Consider the following 19,661-nt stretch of genomic DNA (forward strand, 5'->3'; position numbering starts at 1 on the left):
AGTTAGTCGTCATTAAACATTCATTTGTTCAGGCTGTTCTCTTACAGCGTTCGTAGATAAACCTACGATAAATGAATGCTCTGTAGTACGGAGATCTGGCCCACGGAATACATTCCTATGTAATCATGAAGCAGGAAGTATGAAGCACGCAAAGTATGCATGGGGGAGGGTGGGTCTGGTCTTTCACCATCTTAAACATAACTAAAACCTAAAGGAGTATTTCACCATCTTAGACCTAACTATTTCACCATCTTTTCTTAAACCTAACTAACTATTTCACAATCTTAAACCTAGCTAAGTATTTCACAATCTTTTCTTAAACTTAACTAAGTATTTCACCATCTTTTCTTAAACCTAACTAAGTATTTCACAATCTTAAACCTAACTAAGCATTTCACGATCTTTTCTTAAACTTAACTAAGCATTTCACGATCTTTTCTTAAACTTAACTAAGTATTTCACGATCTTTTCTTAAACTTAACTAAGTATTTCACGATCTTTTCTTAAACTTAACTAAGTATTTCACGATCTTTTCTTAAACTTAACTAAGCATTTCACGATCTTTTCTTAAACTTAACTAAGCATTTCACGATCTTTTCTTAAACTTAACTAAGTATTTCACGATCTTTTCTTAAACTTAACTAAGTATTTCACGATCTTTTCTTAAACTTAACTAAGTATTTCACGATCTTTTCTTAAACTTAACTAAGTATTTCAAGATCTTTTCCTAAACAAGAGCATTTAGGACAATTCTGTTGTAATTAGTTCAGGTTTTGGCATCTTTGTCTCTGAGAGTTACACCTCCGCCTGAATATCGTGGAAGTGATCGGACAACTGAGCGCTAATCCCGCCCCTCGTACGCAGACTAGCCAATCAGAGCCTAGCATCAGCCAGCTCTGACCTAGCGTGACGTCATAGTTCACTTCACCCTTCAGCTTTAGCAATCAATTATAAATACAATTTGTTGTTCATTATCACTGCTGAACTTAAGATTGTTATGTGTAAAATAAAGTTCAAATGTACAATACGTTGACTTTTTTATTAGTGTTTGTTATTAGTAACAGTTTAGTCTCATAACTCTCAGAACACATGCCGTTAAAGATCCTGCTAAGTGAGTAACGTTGATTGAGAAAAGCCCATTTTTCTTTCATAATTAATTCCTTTAATATTGCATTTTGGAAAGAGGCCTTTGGTCTGTCGTGTGGGCTTTAACAGAAGATGATATCGAGTTAATTTAAAATCCCACTCTGAACATGGCACCTTTGATACCTGCAAAGCAACTGTGAAAAATCTCACCGCGGCTTCAGCCTGCGCTGAGGAATGAGGCAATATGTTACCGAACTGTATATCGCAATTCATAATTCAAAATGCAGCGTAATTAACTTTCTTCTCCGGAGCCTTAATGTGATTCCAAATTAAATAAGTAGAGAGAGAGGGGGGGGGGGGGGCAGGAGATATCAATTTAGGAGACGAGGGAGTAAGAGTCAGACTAAGTAAGTAGTAAGAGACAGAGCAGTGAGAGAGAACAGATTAGACAAAGACACAGAAAACGACTTATTCATTTTATTGTTTTGACTTTTAATTCTGTTGTTGACGACAGGATGGACCAAAGTATTTTGGGGCTTTGAGAGAAACACAGAGAGCGGTCCACCAACGTCTCCAGGCAACGGTGTTTTTAAGTCGCCTACGGAAAAATGACGTTTCCTTTAATTACGTTTTGAGGGAAGCTCATTTTCTCCAGCATTAGTTTTAAACATGTGGCTAACGTTGTTAACTGAAACAAAACAAAAGAAAAAATGGCCGCTTGTATTGGATGTTGTGTTGTAATGAGCCCCAAGGTGTGTGTTCATCTGGCAAATGGACCTCTAGTGGCACAACATTGACTTCGCTTACATGCACCAAATATTAATTTTTTTTGCCCTTATTCCGAAAAAAAGACAATATTCCTAATAAGCTGTTCACATGGGTAATGAAGATGAATATTGCACTAATGTTACATTTACATTACATTACATTACGACCCCTCGCCGCATCCTCATTACCGGGGCCAGAGAGTCCGGCGTCGACCCCGATCTCGGCTGTGTTTCGCGGGTCGACCGTGTGAACTCAGCCTCCCTTCTTTCCTTCCTTCCACCACCTTCTTGAAAAAGGTTCAGCGTTGTGATATTTTGCGCATATCCCCCAAAAACGTGTTGATATCCAAGTCGTTCATAACGTTTAAAAGTAGGTGTGTTTCTCCTTCAGACCTTAAATGTGGGCTTTTCTTTTGGACATGCATCTCTACTCCAGTTAGTTTGTGTTTTAACACAGAGCCGGTCGTAAACAGGAAGGAGGCCGTGTGTCACAAAGTGCCATAAAAACCCAAATTGAGACGCATTCTGAATGTGCTGTATGTCCACAGAACGCTCCTAAAACCAGAATAATATCGATCACATCCCACGGTGGAAAATGCTCCATTTGGATTAAGGCCTTATTCAGAATATTGTGATGTATTCAGAAGAACAGCAGTCAATGGTGTGTGCGTTCTTGTGTTTATGTGTGTGTTTGTGAAATAGTCACACAATTCAATCTATTGCTTTCCTGTACAGCGACACAAATGATCTGTTTATGTGTGTCGCTCCGCATGAAAACAACGGCAGTGGAAAATCTTTGTGTCCGAGTATGAATGAAACCATTCGATTTGACTTTCGCGACTGTTTCACAAACTGCAGTGAGACTGTGTTGGTCTCGTCTGCACATGTAGCAATAGCCTCCAATGGTGTGAGAGACAGTTACTCAGCGGCAGACACAGGTTCCCTCCGGACTAAATTAAAGTCTCCACCGACATGCTGACTCACTAGCAAAGCAGGCAGGCAGGTGGACAGACAGCAGAGAGACAGTACTTGTCATTTTCCTTGTAGATTTACATTACATGTGCTGTAAAAAGGAGACGGGCGTCCTCTGCCTCCATCCAGCCACGCCCCCCCCCCCCCCCGGACTTAAAATACAAGTAAATCCAACAAAATAAAAATGCAGTGACATCTTATGTCTGATTGGGATGAAGCAGACAGACGGACCTTCACACAGACAGACAGACAGACAGACAGGACGGCGATCTGGAGTCTAACACTGTCTGATTTGGAGGCCGGCCAACTAGGGGAAAACTGTCAGACACTGGCAGGGAGCTGCTGATTAATCTGAGCAGTGATGGAGAAAAAAATCCTTAGAGAGGCAGAGCGTGTGTGTGTGTGTGTGTGTGTGTGTGTGTGTGTGTGTGTGTGTGTGTGTGTGAGAAAGAGAGAGAGAAAGGGGAAGGTAGCAAAATATGACAACGTGTGACAAAAGGGACAGAGACGGAGGGAGAGACATTTATTGTTCTGTTGTAGATAGTTCGTATCCTCTCTCTTTTTTTTTGTATTCCTCTGATTTCGCGGCGCTGCTCATCCAACATTCATGCCAATAAAGCAAATTGAATAGAAATTGAAGGGAGAGAGCGGAGAGAGCGGGAGCGAAAAGGATGAATTAAGGACGAGAGCAGATGGGAGAGGAAAGACGGAAGACAGCGATAAAGACGTGGAGAGGTGTGAGACAATAAAAAGTGGACGACGTCTGTTGAGAAAGGTGTGAGGAGGTAGGAGAGGAAAGAGGGAGGGAGACAGGAAAGTTGGCCGTTTGCTCACGACAACAGGTCGACTCTTTATCTCGGCGCGCTTCCAGCCGCCGACGCAACACTTCTCTTTTTTGACAACGCGTCGCCTTACAATAAATAAATCAATGATCTGCGCTCCACGTTGGATTCAGGTGGGAAAAAAACAGGGGAGGAGTGAAATCATGCGGACAGTGTGGTTAATTTAGAGAATGGACACCGACGTTCTGGTTAATCGAGCGTCAGGTAGTCCAGACGTCTCCTGGCCGTGTCCTCCTCCAGATGGGACACGGAGACGCAAGTCAGTCGGCCATACGCTTCAAACTATGACGCTCAAGCTTCCCCTCTATAGCGTCGGTTTCCACTCGGTACATGCAGAGTGTGTTTTCAAAATAAAATCCCCCTTGTAGGTTTACTTTGGCAACAAAAGAACTTACTTCATATCAGGGAAAGATTGTGGTTTGGGACAAACACAGGACTTTCACCCTGGCAACGTATCCTCACACAATGGTTCGAATGATATCCTCCTTTTTCCTGCGTTTCACTACAAAAGTCCAGCAGTCTTTTCAAAATAAACTTCCCTCTTCACATGAAACAACTTAAGTTAAGTTTAGGAAAAGATTTTTGTTTGGGTTAAAATAACTATGGCAGTGGCATAACTTAAACTACGACAGTCACGTGACAATATAAATATAAATCAACGTTGAAGTTCTCGTTTCACATTCTGCATGAACAACGGTCTCCTGGGTGATCCATTTTAATAACCTTGTATAGGATAACACTTCCTCACAGCTAAACTACATGATAGGCTGTTTAACAATGACCCCGAAGACGCAACCTGGCGGGAGCGTTGGAGTCAGACGAACACAGGACTTTCACCCAGGAGAGCAACCTCTGAAGACCAGGAATACAAAATACAGACTGAGCTTTAACGCTTTTTATCAGATTGCTGGTGTTCTACCCTGTGATTTGCTCATCCACTTACATTTGGCCGACAGAAAAACAAATATAAGCTTTTATATATATATATATATTTATATATAAAACAGGGAGAGGAATTCATCGCCTGTTTCCCTTCACCGGTCATCATCTCATCTCATTTGTTTCACCTCTCTCCCCTCTGAATATCACATCCAGACAACACGGAATCACTTTCAAATGGCACGGCAGCCACCGGCGACCCGAGGACATTTGCAATTCAGATTCAGAATCACCTCGGTGAGAGGAAGAAGAAAAAAAAGGTTTTAAATATTAAATATCCCCAAAAACTCCAAAAAACGTGATCCTGGATGATTGGGTATCATGTCAACAGCAAGTTCCCTTTAATTGCTTATTCAAAGTGCACGGTGCATTCACTCGCCCTCGTGTTCCCCGCACGCCGATGCGGAGTCGGGTCTTTATTTTCCAGAAGCACCGCGGGGGAGAGAGAGATCGCCTGTCGAGGGACTCGCCGCTCTCAGATCTTGATCTAAATAAGTGCCGGGCTTTTTCGACTTGTCTACGAGTTTTAATGGGGTCTGCCCACGCGTACGGAGGCGAGCATATTTGGCGTCAGGCATGCAAAACACACTTATTATTTTTAAACAAACAGACATGCAAGGTTGTAGCGGCATTCAGCTCAGCTCGCGCTACTGAAGGTCCACCCTCTGACAAACCTGGTTAAGGAGAGTGAATAGAGGGTACAGAATGTTCCAGCATGTTCGTATTTGATCAGTTGACGTCTGATACAAAATGCTAATGTTAGAGACTCCGTATAACGTCTCTGGTAGAGACCTGTCAATCAGCGTGTAGCCCCGCCCCTAAATCATCCCCTGCTTTATGGTCTGTCTGACTCTAAATGGAGCATAATGTACTAAATGAACATCATGCTGTATTGAAGAAGACTGTAAACTAGAGATTGAGACCATAAACTCATGTTTACAATGTTTACTGAGGGAATAAATCAAGAGAGAAGTAGAGTCATTTTAGACTAGACTTCTATACAACCAGAGGAGTCGCCCCCTGGTGGACACTAGAGAGAATGCAGCTTTAAGACTTTTTTTTTTTCTAGCAATCAAAACAGAGCAGACTTGGCTTTTTTTGGGAGGAGGGGCTTAAAGTGAAGCGTTTCAGACAGAGTGTGGAAACAGTTATATCCTCATCCAATGGTTTGTATGATATCATACAAAAGGTTCCTCCTCTTTCTTCCTGCGTTTTCCTACGAAAGCCTGCAACACGTGTCGATTTCTGCTCGTTAGATCACATACGGTCATTTCAAAATAAACTTCCGCATTCTTTTTTTTTGTAGGTATAACTACAAATGCCGGATTTAGCCAGACAGTTGCACATGTTCTAGTTGAAACCCTTAAATACAGGACAGGACACGTCCCTCTTTAAGTTTCCACAGTCCAGCGGTACTGCATGGAAATCCACATCTGAGCAACAGAAGAAGAATTGAAGTGTCCCACCTGTACGACGCCTCCTCTTGTAAACAGTCACATAAAGAAAGATACATCTCGGCCAGTGTTTTAGCTCAACCACTGCTCACGGGCATCTGTGGGAGTGTCACCTCCCCTCTGAGGGCTTCGTGGAGGACGGTAACCGCGTTGGATTCACAAAAGTTGGATTGTAATTGCAGCCCAGATTCACTGCGGCAACAAAACATGTTCACATCTCAAACCCACTCCTGCTGCGTAATCTACCCCTCCACTTAAACGCTCAATATGTCCCCAACACTTAGGAGGAAATTAGAAATGATTCCCTCGAGGTTCACGACCAAACAAACCCAAAGTTGGTAAATCACATTACAAACAAACTTCTGCTTTTACCGAAAAACTGGGACGCCGTGTTGCCAGAAAAACACTCTTCTTCCTCCTCCCCCGTCTCCTCCTCCTCCTCTCTTGGTTTGAAGATTGCTCGGCACTGAATGAAGAATGAGCCGCGTCAAGCGCACAAAAAAAGGCAGGTAAGTTAAGCCTCACTTTTCACTCTCCCATTTAGGCCCCGGGAATGAATCTCCAGATAACACTCACACCTTTGGCCTCGGGAATTGAAAAGCCCCCGCGAGTCTGCGGGATGCGAGGCCATATTGGATCTGGGAAAAGGGCCCCAGACGCCATTACAGCTCATTTAAAGTTAAAGATGGAGGTTTTGTTGCCCTGGGGTGTATAGAGTCTCCTCAGAGTGGAGGGCTTATATTAGTTATAGCCGCCAGAACAATAGAGTTAGAACAGATAGGAGGGAAGCCATTTAAAACCATGCAGGAGCCGGACACTGTTACGTATTCTATGAATTTAAAGTGATGTCAAACTGTGATTTTAAAAAAAGAATTGGAAAAGAAAAGTCTGAAAAAGGTATTCAGAGTCATTCAACAGAGAGAAAACTACCCCAAAAATGGTAAAATAAGCAAAATGTCTCTTGATTTATTCCCTCAGTAAACATTGTAAACATGAGTTTATGGTCTCAATCTCTAGTTTACAGTCTTCTTCAATACAGCATGATGTTCATTTAGTACATTATGCTCCATTTAGAGTCAAACAGACCATAAAGCAGGGGATGATTTAGGGGCGGGGCTACACGCTGATTGACAGGTCTCTACCACGGCGTTGTCCGGTCTGGGAATCGTCCTCGTTTATTGTGAATTGCACTATTTTCTATTTCTATATATTCAGTATTTCTAAAAATGTCCTATTCAGCGACTGGTTGTTCGTAGCTTCACCCTCTCGCGTCACTTCTGGTTGCAAAAACCAAGATGGCGACAGCACGAATGCCTAAATCGAGACTTCAAAACCGCACACACACACAGGCCACTGGGTGACTGTGTGCACTTCCTGTATACAGCCTGTGGTTCTAACCCGTGGACGTTATATGAATAGATTCCTCACAGGTCGCTTCAGCCTGTTTCTCGTTTGTATATCGTGTAATAAACGTTTCTCACCATTTAGAGATCGGTGTCGCTGCACCACGTCAGTGAGGATGTGTCCGAGGTAGTTTGTGATTTGGGTGAACTGTCTGTACTAACCATTGCAAAACACACATAATTTAGGAGCCAAATAAAGAGAAATAATCATCATGCAGAGGAGTCACACCTGCTACTGTGTGTTTTCTGTTCTCAGTGTGTGTGCGTGTGTGTGTGTGTGTGTGTGTGTGTGTGTGTGTGTGTGTGTGTGTGTGTGTGTGTGCCCAATCAGCTGTGCGAGCAAACACACCCACTTCCCCCTCTTACCCGGCCCCCCGCTCCTCCCGATTGGCCGCCTCGCGTCAGGCACACTGCCCCCCATTGGCCCCGGCGCACCAAGGAGGCGGCAGTTTGTCGCTGTTGCTAGGATCCTGTTGCTATAGGTTCCCGGGCTGTTGCTAGGAGACATGCGATGCATTATGGATGGTTGTTTTTTTATTTTTTTTTTGCTTTTTTTTTTTATTCTCGCGTTGGAGCGATTCTGAAATGCTGATGACTGGACACTCACCCGTCACTCTCTGTCTCTCTACCACTCTGTCTCTGTCAGTTCCTGTCACACTCTCCGTGTCCATCACTCTGGTGTCTCTGTCGCTCCGTCACTCTGTCTCCGTCACTCTGTCTCCGTCACTCTGTCTCCGTCAGAAGTTCTCATCATTCTGGACGACGTTGTAGCTGCTTCTATATATAATCTCCTCTTAATCAACACGAGGATGATTCCCTTTCTCACTCGTGAGGTCACCCAGGTGCTCATCAAGTCTCTTGCCATCTAGAACTGGGACTGCCGCAACTTCCTCCGTCCAGGGGACCCGGGTCGGCCTTTCGGATCGTCTGCAACTAATCCAGAATGCTGCTGCGTTTACCAAATATACTGATCCATAATAATCTAGTTTCTTTGGAGGGGTTAAGGTGGTTGAATGTGTTCAACCCTGAATGTGCCAGTTTAACGCAACACAAAATATCTGTCTCATACAGACGCTAAAGGCGCATCGGTATCAAGACTGCCCGAGTGTGTCTGCATTCACCGCTCTGTGAGTGAGACCAAACTAAAGTCAAACAAGTCAAACTGTGACAGAACAAGCCCAACGAGGTGTTAAAATGTACCGGTGGTATCGCTTCATTCCAGTAGGTTTGAAACAAATTGGTCAGGTTAATTAACTGAGCTGGGATGTTCTGAAGCGCCACAGAAAAACTAAACTAGTCCCTTCCCCCATCTCGCTTCTCTCTGGCTCGATTGCTTGAGAATCACCAGGCCTCACGCTTCAAACGTTGACGTGCGCCGAAAATAAAAATGAGCGCCATTACCTTTTCCCGTTGCTGCAGCCAATCTTTTCCCCCCTCACGACTCCACAGACATGCCGGGGTCATCGCGCATCAAAAGAGCCGCCTCGCTCTCTGATCGAAGCCGTTGCCGTCGGCTTGAATGGAAGGTGCCTCCGCCCGGGTCCTCGCTGTGTGCGCAACAGGACAACAAAACGACTTGATATTCTTTGTTTGATAAACTTAACTTTTTTTGTGTGTTTTTGTGGCGCCAAATTGGCAACAAACTGCTCAAATGTTCAGCAGGTAATCTGGCGGTAAATGGACGACCCGTTCGACCCGCAGCGCAGTCAAGTAGTTCTGGAATATCCCTCCCAACACTAAGTGCACAAGTGCCTTTTTATTACATCATAGCCAGAGCCACCACCGTAACTGTTGTGCATATTTCTCACTTAATTACAAAGATGTGCATTGTTTTTTGCGCATCTTTCCAGTTCATTGGACATTGGAGTAAACAGACTCGTCAATCAGCCGCTGTGGATGTGAAACACTTGGCGTGACGAGTGTAAAAGAGGCCCATGAGTAGAATCAGGAGTGTGAATGTGACGATAAAACATTCAGTGCCAGCTCTCGGTGGTGACACTTTTTTTTTTTTAAAGACACGTTGTGAGTTGTGTTTAAGTGGTCGCCGACAGCTTTTAAAGGATTTAGTTGATTAGTAACTTCACGTTACTTTTAGGAAATCACATTAGCAACAATTTGAACTGGAACGCCGAAGATGCACAGGAGGCAATGTGTTGTCTTAATCTTAGTCTCAAACATATTATCCTCATTAACCATAGCCCCGCCGTTCGTTGCATCCATACACTGTCTTTTCAAAATAAAAGACAGTGTTACTAACCCCAATCCCTCGTTTAACAAGTAGGCCCAATGACCAAGCTGCCATACTTGACGAGTTGCTGGAATAGTAAAGGGTTGCAGTAACACTTTTTATTTTGTTGCCTTTTTTGTGTTGTCAAATCACACTCTCCTTTAAAACCAGCGCACACCTTCTCATGTTTACGTTGTTTTCCAAACATTCTGAATAAAAAGTTAAGCTGCCCCTGAACCCCCCCCCCCCCCCCCAGTCAGCTAAAGCTCAGTTTTTGGACCTTGGTATTTGTAAAATCCTGCGTACGGCCGTGCCGGGCCACAGGTGTCCCTCCTCCGCAACGCTGGGTGACATTTGCAGAGACAGTTTGGCGTTTGGTCTCAGTCTCTCTTTCACTCTCTCTAACACACACACACACACACACACAGACACAGACACAGACACACACACACACACACACACACACACACACACACACTCCACCCAGATGGCGGAGCAGCCACTCAGTCGCAGCTCTTATCTTTGAAAATTGCTCAAGTCTGCCCCATCGAAAAAAAATACCTGCTGCTGCAGTCTTTGATTCCCAGAGAAGGCTGGCAGACACGTGTCTATGTGTGTGTGTGTGTGTGTGTGTGTGTGTGTGTGTGTGTGTGTTCCTGTGTGTGTGTGTGTGTGTGTAAGCATTATAAAGAGACACATAGGAAGGAAGCCGGTGTGTGTCTGTGTATGATTGCCACAGTGGAGAGTATGTCAGCTAGTGTGTGTACACTTGTGAGAATTAGGATTGTGCAAGATGCTGGGACATGTGTGTGTGTGTGTGTGTGTGTGTGTGTGTGTGTGTGTGTGTGTGTGTGTGTACTAGATCTATGACAAGCCAACTGTGACAGGCTCTAATAGCTCTCGAACACATCCGTCTGAACACTGAACCACTGCTCGTTGTGTGTGTGTGTGTTCTTTCCTCTGTCTGTTTTTTTATTTTTTATCTCTGACTCCGTTATCACCTGGAGTCTGCTCCTTCGTTCCCGGCTCGCCGCCGCTCTCCTCCACAAGCCGCCGGTCGCCGGAGCGAGACGGATAGAGAAGGAAGTTGGCCCGAGAAATGGCATCGATGGGAAAGTCCTGATCGGCGTGGAAAAAACTCTTGAGCTCAGACCTTTAGCGAACACACTGGGTGCCCGTGTCGGCGTGTGACGGCAGATTTGAGCCGCTCGACGGACTGAGGAGGTCGCAAACACCCCGTCGTCACACTCGCAACCTCTAAGCTGCCCCAGATATTATCTGAGGGAACATGGGCTTAGAGTGAGTGACAGCATGAGGATGTGAATCAGCCACTTCCAATCACAGCTACCCTCCTCTGTCTCCCAAATATCCAGTTTGGTATACAAATTAACTAGTCCTGTCTTGCGCCTCAAGTCAGAGTTGACTTCTTCAACATTTAACAGAGACGGCAACCTCATGAATAAAGGGTTTATGATAGACCTCGCCACCCCTGGGACATGGGAGGCAAACTCTGACCTCAAGCCAGTTGCAAGAAAGAAATGTTGTCATTGTAAGTCTTCAAACCGCAGGAGCCGACGAATGTCGTCCTTTTATATCCTCGCATCACGGTTGCAGAAACGTAACTAACGTTGGGAAGCGATTGGTTCTGTTTAGGCAACAAAAACTTCTTGTTTAAGATTTACAAAAAAAAAGAATAATGGTTTGTGTTCAAATAACGTAACAAGTATCAATCCAAGTCATCCGTGAGGGACTCGGAGTAGAGCCGCTGCTCCTTTGTCGTGAAAAGGAGCCAGTCGAGGTGGTTTTGGGCATCTGGTGAGGATGCCACCTGGGCGCCTCCCTAGGGAGGTGTTCCAGGCACGACCGGCTGGGAGGAGACCCCGAGGGAGGCCCGGGACCAGGTGGAGGGACTAGATCTCCAAACTGGCCTGGGAGCGCCTCGGGATCCCCCCAGTCAGAGCTGGCTGATGTGGCACCGGGAAAGGGACGTTTGGGGTCCACCTGCTGGAGCTGTTGCCCTCGCGACCCGATCCCGGACAATCATCGGTCTCCTGGGTGAAAGTCCTGTGTTTGTTTGACCCATCCAAAAACATTGCTGTTTCACCGATCTGCCACCTATCCGTCATACACCTGCTACACCTGCTTGCACCCCGTCCTCCACCCTATATGACTTTTCCCAGGGTATAAAAACATCACATTTCTGCATAGTGAACATGAAAAAAGTGCACAAGTACAGACATATTGTAATCTTTTTGCAGAACTTGTATCCAATGCAGTCCTTCGGTTTACGCAGAAAGAGAAGAAGAGAATCTTCCGAGCACACACAGTGTGTTTGATCTGGTTGGCAGTTATCTGTTTGCAGGGAGAGGACGGCAGAGGAACCGTCTCCACCGCATTCAGGAGGCAGAATTGATTTTTTTGCACTGACAGTGCTCACAGTGCCAAGCCTGATAATCAAGCTCAATTGCCATTTCTTCCTAGTTCATGCATTCTCACTTGGACCGACTACAGCAGCATCATTCTCTCATTGATATTTTCTTAAAATCATCTCCGCAAGTCGATCCACGATATCGATCTCGACTCTTTTAGGACTCTTTTCTCGCCATGTTTTTTCCCGTGGCTAGCAAGCTAGCAATGAAGGAAGATGATGTCCCCATTCTTATAGTAATGGTTAGACATTGTGGGAAATATGCACATTCCCTTCTTGCCGAGAGCTAGATTAGAACATTGATAACACTCTCGTGTGGGGAAATGAAGCCACTACCTCCTATCCTACCTCGAAGCGCACTAATTACCACATTACGTCTGGTTTGTTTAATCCAATTCGTCGGTTTACGGGAGGTTGTGCACCAGGATCCAGACGCTGCCGGTTATCTTTCCCGTACTTTGATCCGTTGTGTTCTTTTCGGCGCCCACCTTTGGTGTTTCTGAATCCTAGGAAGTCTTGGCTGTCGGTGCGGTGGCAGCAGTCGGGGAGGTTAATAAAACTCAACATTAAAAAACCGTGAATGCTGAGCAACCGACAGACAGAGCCCCTACTCGCTCACCCCTCCTGGGGACTGATTAGTGCTACTGAACTTGTTTCACTCAGCTGTTCCATAATATATGCCCCAGCCTGCGGGAGGGCTGACTGCAGTCTTTTAGGCTGACTGCAGTCTTTTAGGCTGCCGCATCACAGGCCCGCCATCGTAACTCCAAACAGAATCCACACCGAGCATCAAATTTACATTAGACTGGCTCTTTTTTTTTTGGGATGTGCGTAAAAGACTGATTTGTGTTGACGCTGCACCCGCTGGACGCCGAGGCGGTGTTGTTGTTTTCACTCTGAGGGTTTCTGGTTCTAACTCCAGACTGGGAATCTGAGGCTGCAGAGAGTGAAGAAGAAAACACTTCATTAAAGTGCCTTGACCCTTCACCTCACAGCCCCCATGCAGTTCTCAGGCGTCGCCCTGCACTTGATTATTAATCAGAGCTCGGGGTTTCCTGCTAGCTCTGACTCAGGAAGCCAGACAAGTTTCTCAAATGTCAGTTCCTAAATTCAGACACGTGCCTCAGGGACACTGCCCAGCACCGAATGTCACACATAGCAGCTAAAGAGACCGGTATTCTACAAAACTAGAAGGAGAGCGGATTTACGACTCCACTTGAATGCTAAAGTTGCTAACATATTAGCCATAACAACTTTGTTTTTATATTTTTTCTGACTCAGAACAGTGGAACATTTTGAGTGCTATGCTTGCTCTCAATACTCTCTGTATTGTACTACTAGTACTGGGACAATTAGCTTCGCTTAGCATTAAGACTGGAAACAGTAGGAAACAGCTAGCCTGGCTCTATCCCCAGGTTAAAATGCCCAACTTTACAACCGAAATAAACTGGTACATAAACAGATTAAGTCTCTATAGCTAAGCTAGCTGTTATTGACGCCTGTAAAGGGAGTGCGTGTTTATATAACTCCCCAGTTTAAATGGCATTAAGGCTTAAAGTCAAGCAGAATTAAGGGCGCGGCTGCTAGCTGCTAGGGCTGCTAGCTGCTGGCTGCTAGCTGCTAGGGCTGCTAGCTGCTGGCTGCTGACTGCTGGCTGCTAGCTGCTGGCTGCTAGCTTTCCTCTGTTGCATCGTCTCAGCTCCACCGACAATCCACCTCTCTCCCCATTTCTAGAATTAGGCTGCGTCGTCAATGCCAAGATAGTTCCCCCCCTGCTTCAAGTCTTTATGCTATGCTAGGCTAACTATATTCTCACAGACACGAGATTCACATCGACAACGTCTCTCAGAAAGCAAGCAAAGCGTGTCCTGAAATGTTGAACTATTCGTTTTAACAAAGTAGAAAGCAGTTCATTTAAAAGGCAACGTGCACAAAACTTTGCTGTGTCACAAAATAATGAAGGCAGGGTTGTCGTGAGTAAAATACAAAGTGCAAATTAAATTGACAATCTTAAAGGTAAATTGACCAAAGTTATGATTTAAGTCCAACAAAAAACCCCATAAACCTTACTTTCATTGTATCTGATTTAATCGCTGTATAATTACACTCAAATACTGTGGTGTGTGGGCAGATATAGTAAGAATTAAATAAGATGTATTAGTACATCTATGATAAAAACTAAAAGACATTCAATAATTGCTCTCTGTAAAACCTGCACTTACAACATACACGCAGGAAATAAAACGAAGGTCTCAGCCTCGCAACACATGAAATCAAATCCTCTTTCAGCTGCGATCGTCCTTCACGTCCGCCGACACACATCTTATCCATCACGGTCCCATTCTCCTAATTCTCCAACGTGCACATGCAAGTCTGGACCGGCAGCCGCACATCATTTGTAATTATGCAAAACAGTCCTTTCTCGTCGCACGGAGGAAAGCAATTTTTCTATGCAAATGGTTGAATTCCCCCGCGAGGGCCGCCGTTGGACGCGTGCTTATAAAGCGCGCTAATGATGAGTGACGGCGGGTTGATATTGGGGTCGCCGCACGTGCCGACACCGATGAAACCGATCAACTAAATGCCAGAAGTGTCCTCGCAGCAGGCGAACCGGGCAAAGGGAGACGGCGCCGAGAGTCCCAGCCGTGGCCGTCAGTAATCCAATTGGACGAGGCGGTAATGAGGAGAGATCTGAGGGGGTCATTTAAATTAAAGAATTTAGCTTTTTCCAGTCTCGTTGAGACGCTGGTTGCAGCGATGATCGTTCAGATCCTGCACAGCGCCACGCAAAATACACCTGAACGTTTGATCTTAATTGAGTTGTAAATATGAGCGGAAAATGGGCTCAAGTCATTTAAAGTGAACTCATTCACCTTCATCCTGATGATTTCACACCAGTGTAACGACCTCCCGATTGTCACGATCATCGGTTTACACGAGAGGAGGCAGAAACCTGGAGGCTCGATCGTTGGTCTTTGGCTTCCAACGTGATCCAAACTCCCGTGATTCTATTTTCTTCCTCACTTACAAGGTTGTAGCAGGAGTTGTCATCCACAGCGCCCACTACCGTGCTGGTGTGCACACGGCCGCAGACAGGGCGTCGCACGGACGGGTGATACAGGGAAGCTAACGTCTCATGCACAACGCCACGCATTGCTGGATTAAGCAAAAACCAGAGGTCAATGGAGGTTGAATGACAGAAAGGCACTCGTATCCCCGTCAGGCCTTTGAATGCGATACGTTTGATTTTGGTCCAACAACGTGATCGTTGGACCATTTCACAAATTGTGAGAACCAAGATACGCAAACCAAGCTTCACATGTTGGTCTGGACACCAGGAGGCAGCAAGAACTAGACTTTCTCAACACTTTTTCACTCGCAACTCATCAAACACCGACAGTTGATCAGTGGCTCTATGCTTTAAACTAGGTATTCCTCTGGCGTCAGTTTTTAAGGACGACATGTCAAGTGTCCCCGCTTGTAACGTGCAAAGTGTCTTTTCAAAATAAACTTCCGACTTTTAGGTTTACCTACGCAAACAAAACTTCGTGGTTAGCCTTAGGAAAAGATCGTGGTTTAATATTTGTAAGCTTGACACGTAGCTGCCGTCAGTAAAGTTTGGAAGTTGCACAACAAAACCAAAGGCAAGATAAGTCAACGGTGACTTGGTTTAACACGGGACATGGACAGAGGTCTCCCGGGTGAAAGTCCTGTGTTTGTTTGACTGGATTCTCCATGTTAATGGTGCCATTGAGCCCTTATGTGACCTTCTAGCAGGTACTCAACCCCCAACAGCTCGGTGTCAGGGGGTCTGCTGGTGCTTGAGGTTCCCAGTTGGGTGATTCTACAGTTTTTATTTTGTGAGTTCAGTAAAAACTCAGATAAATAATCTGTGAGTGTGTGTGACTGCCATTCACAGCGAAACGCTGACATTTCAGAGACGATGAGTCACGGCGTCTACGACGTCTTCTATCGATCCCCGAACGGTCACAGAATACCCAACCGTGTGCGTACGTTTCCCCGCAGACTAATGCACGAAACGGGGGACAAAATATCTGAAACTGCAGACGTCTCTTTTCTTAACAAAACTCCGGCATCCATCTGTGAACCGCGGCGAGCATTTTTTAGGATTTTATTCCTCGCAGCGAGAATAACAATGGCCCATTAGCAGCCCCGGCAGTGACACAGCAGAAAGCTACACCGTGGTTGTTGCTTGTTTTGTTTTTTTTACAAATAACAGCAGATGATTTTGAACCGCACACTGACTGCTGACTTTCAGGGAAACCTCATTAGCTATCAGCAGAATAACTGACGGTATTTCACCGGAGGCGGTGTGGGGACTGAGAGCCGCGATGATATTATCGCTGCATGCTCGGGCATCTTGTTTAGATGTAAAATAAAGCAGACTACTGTGAGTCTCAGAGCATAATGCTGCTGTCTAGGGAGGAAAAAAAAGTGAAGGCAATTATGGGTTGGTTTTTTTCTTCTCTTTTTCACTTGTATTGAAAGTTCTCTCAGTCATTTATTTCCTGAATGAGTTCCATGACCTCTCAGGCCCTTGAAAACCTGTTAAATCCCCATTGTACAATTTCAAATATGCCTACGTGTCAAAGGGAATATAAACATACACTATTTCCTCATTTCTGAAAACTTTTTGCAAATCCGTGTACGTGTGTGATTTTTTTCATCAGTGGCAAAATTACACCGCGATAATAAGAAAGAACGTTTACGTCTCATCTGCCACCCAAACTCTCCTGCATCAATGATCAAAACCCGACTTCAACTGAAAACAAGAACGTAGATTAATTCATTACAGTTACAACCTGACTGCAGATGTTCTTCTTTAAATTTAAGTCCTGCGAAACCACGTAACGGCTCAGTAAAACAGATTGGAGAGTCAAATGCACAACTTGTAAAAAGGATAAAGGCCAGGTTTATATATATATATATATATATATATATATATATACAGTATGTATATATATATATATATATATATATACATACTGTATATATATATATATATATATATATATATATATATATATATATATATATACAGTATGTATATATGTATGTTGATTAGGGAATTGGGAGCAGGTGCAGATGGTTTGAAGGTCAGGTGATGTGGAGAGGCGGAGACACACCGGAGATAACTGCTGCACTAAAGAGATTAGTGACATCAGGGACTAGACATAAATTAGCATTCTTGCTACATAAGGACAAATGAGGACAAATATCACAAAGTGGCTTTAAGCGGGACAACTTGAGCATCAGTTGTAAAAGGTGAGCTGCAGCTCCGCTTAAAACCAGGTATGGATGGGGGGGGGGGGGGGTCTCTTAGGGATCTCCTTGAAATCCCCTTGTCCCATTCAGGACAGAGACAATAGAATTACCACTAAGTTGTTTGTACCTCCAAACACTTCTCCTATTATGAGCTGTAATGAACAAATCAGCATCTAGTCTCACAACACACTACCAACCCCACCGCATCATTGTTTTAGACGGTCAGAGCAACTGTAGTGTAAAGATCGACAGTAGAAAGTCTGCAGAGGGGAGACGGGATTTGAGGACGGATGGGTCAAACAAACGCAGGACTTTAACCCAGGAGACCGCTGTGCGTGTCCCATCTGAAACCAAGTGAGTTTACGTAGCAAACACGAGTATTTTAACCCAAACCACAACCTTTTTCTCAAGCCTAAACCAAGTAGTAAACCTGCAAACTAAGTAAATCTACGTCGGAAGTTTATTTCGGAGTGAGCTGAAACTGACGCGCTGACCCTGACACGTCCACAACTGACGCTAGAGGGGCAACGTCACGGTTTGAAGCTCAGGGCCACTGACCGAGCGTCGGCATTTGACAGAGTTGGAAGTGAAAATGGAGGTGAATGGAGGTCTATGGAGTTGCTTGAACATTATCTTGAATCTGAGATCTCCAAACCTCAAGACAATAAAACCAAAACTATCCGCACGGCTGCATTGTAGGGTCATCATCTTTCACATCCGTTACAGCTTAACTCCCGTTGAGAAGTGTACCCACAATGCAACTCATTCAAACCCGGCAAGGCAAGTAAACTTCATCGAATGAAGTATTTAACGTACACTTTGTAGCTGCACACTTGTGCACATCTGCAGGCTGATACTCCCTCACCCCGGCCACTACGAGTCTGTATATAAAACAGTGGAAGGTAGCGCCTGTGTGCAGCTTGGGGCACTTAAGACGCTCTAAATCCACTCGTATGACTCATCAGTGAAGAAAGCAGCATCTCGCTGAATCGATTTCCCTACTTCCTGCTCTCTAAAGTCAACACCGCTGGCCAGCAAAACACAAGCTTATGTACAAAGAGCGGTTTTCTCCACAATCAATATATGATGTTTCACCTGAATAAGCACTCCAAAAAAAAGAGAAAAGAAGCTATTCATCCACTTGGCTTCATCTAAAGAAAAAGACGGCGGTTGAATAATAACGTCAAGCTGCTGTCCTGCCGACACGTCTGAAAAGGAAAGTAGACATTTCATTCTGGCCACAGAGCGGCTGTGATTAGCGCCACAGGTGATCAACCTATTACCTGAGCAGGTATTCCTCCACCCTGCTTTAATGCACAAAGTACGGATTTTAAGGTATTTCATGAATGCTTGCACAACCTTGTGAAAAAATAGTATTCGGACGAGCCTCAGTTTCAGCAGATTTCCCTGAACTGGGCTAGAAACAACAGCTAGCGTTAGCATCAGATTAGTTTATGTATTGAGTCGTCAACCATTCTCCTTCTGGACAGGTTTTTGTTGTGTGGAGTGGACATGGGCTCTACAGACGACAGCTGGTTAGTTAGCTTAGCCCCCCCCCCCCAAAAAAACCAAAAACCCTGGAAACCATGGAAGCAGCATGCCTGGCACGATGATGTACCCGGTGTGCATGGTTGTCAAATTCCTGCAGTCGCATAGTTTCGAGGGTCTCGCTATTGTGCATGCTTGGTTCACCGTGGCTGGGAGACTGGAACAGAACGGAGACATCTTTTATGTCATTAGTTTGAATTCTTTCTGAAGTCAAAAATGTCAGCTGTGGGTGTGTGTGTGTGTGTGTGTGTGTGTGTGTGGGGGGGGGCAGATGACAACATGACTGAGGCTCATTGTTTTGGTTATTATGGTCTGGAGTGTTGAGTGTCCGTTTAGTTCGGTCCAATTTGTAATAGCAATAGTTGCAATTAATAAGACTGACACCTACTTTTTTAAGAGAATAGCACGGCCTGTTGTGTTTACACTGAAGACAATTTTGAATTTGAACTTATCAAATATTATTAGCTTGAATTTGAAATAGTGTGCAGTTGTTCTAGTAAGCTGGAGGAATATGGACTTCAGCTTTTAGCCAAATCTTTCAGTGCCTTTATTTTATTTATATATTACTTTTAATTATTTTTATTTTATTTATATATTATTTTTATGTATTATCAATATTGTTAAATTTATTCTTTTTATTTATTATTTTATTTTATTTATTACATTTATTTAGATTTTTCCTAACGGACCAAACTGACCTCGGACCCTT

Source organism: Cebidichthys violaceus, unplaced genomic scaffold (genome assembly GCF_023349555.1).
Source record: "Cebidichthys violaceus isolate CVI_PGR_0920_01 unplaced genomic scaffold, fCebVio1.0.p SCAF_38, whole genome shotgun sequence".
NCBI lineage: Eukaryota > Metazoa > Chordata > Actinopteri > Perciformes > Stichaeidae > Cebidichthys > Cebidichthys violaceus.